The sequence below is a fragment of the Triticum dicoccoides genome, chromosome 7B (genome assembly GCF_002162155.2).
Source record: "Triticum dicoccoides isolate Atlit2015 ecotype Zavitan chromosome 7B, WEW_v2.0, whole genome shotgun sequence".
NCBI classification, from domain to species: domain Eukaryota; kingdom Viridiplantae; phylum Streptophyta; class Magnoliopsida; order Poales; family Poaceae; genus Triticum; species Triticum dicoccoides.
In genome coordinates this window covers 212,634,363-212,635,797 of record NC_041393.1, presented here as the reverse complement: position 1 = coordinate 212,635,797, position 1,435 = coordinate 212,634,363, and positions in this window count along the sequence as shown.

Sequence of the window (1,435 nt, the reverse complement as noted above, 5' to 3'; positions counted from 1 at the left end):
ACCTACCATATAATTGTTGCAGAATTGTACCAAATCATTTTTATAAAATATTAGGCCATATTTAATGCACAATTGACCAAATGGTTGGGTGAAAAAAGTTTTGATCCACCTCTCGTGAAAAAGACAAATTTCCACCGATTCAGGTGGAAGCGGGTCAAATTTGAACTGTAGCTACCTCGTAGTTTGATCTTTATTTTTTCAAAAAATTATTTCTAGGTACATAAGTATCTATTTAATCATAGAAACACCAAAAAACTCCCAAGATTCAACCACTAGCTAGGAACGGTCAAGCCCGCCGTTTTGACTGCATTTTGAAACGGGCATAAAAAATTCGAAAAAAATCAAAAAATTGGAAAACCTTCGCATTGTGTCATTATATGTGACCAAGTTTCCAGGAAAAATAATAAACTTGTAATACGGTAATTATTTTAAAACAGTGTTTTCAGAAATGAGCTATCATGGCTTTCAAGCCAAATGATCAATCTTATGGCCACATTCATGGCATAGTTTGTTCAAATGATCTCATATTGTGCACAAGGGTGCATCTTGGAATTCCAAACAATGTTGCCTAAGGAAGTTTTCATTTTCTTTGCACAGAAAATTCATTTTTCATTTTCTGAGTGCCCAAAAGGAGGTTTTTTGTGAAGGACCTACCAAATAATTGTTGCAAAAATGGACCAAATCATTTTTATAAAATACTAGGACATATATAATGCACAATTGACAAAATGGTTGGATGAAAAAAGTTTTGATCCACCTCTGGTGAAAAAGACAAATTGCCGTCAATTCAGCTGGAAACGGGTCAAATTTGAACTTCAGCTGCCTCATAGTTTGTTCTTTATTTTTTCCAAAATTCATTTCTAAGTACATAAATATCTATTTAATCATAGAAACACCAAAAAATTCCGAGATTCAACCACTAGCTAGGAACGGTCAAGCCCGCCGTTTTGACCGCATTTTGAAACAGGCATAAAAAATTCAAAAACAATTCAAAAAATTGGAAAACCTTCGCATTGTGTCATTATATGTGACCAAGTTTCCAGGAAAAATAATAAACTTGTAATACGGTAATTATTTTTAAAAAGTTTTCTCAGAAATGAGCTATCATGCGTGAAGATTCATGGCTTTCATGCCAAATGATCAATCTTATGGCCACATTCATGGCATAGTTTGTTCAAATGATCTCATATTGTGCACAAGGGTGCATCTTGGAATTCCAAACAATGTTGCTGAGGAAGTTTTCATTTTCTTTGCACGGAGAACTCATTTTTCATTTTCCGAGTGCCCAAAAGGGTGTTTTTTTGTGAAGGACCTACCAAATAATTGTTGCAAAAATGGACCAAATAATTTTTATAAAATACTAGGACATATATAATGCACAATTGACAAAATGGTTCGGTGAAAAAGTTTTGATCCACCTTTGGTGAAAAAGACA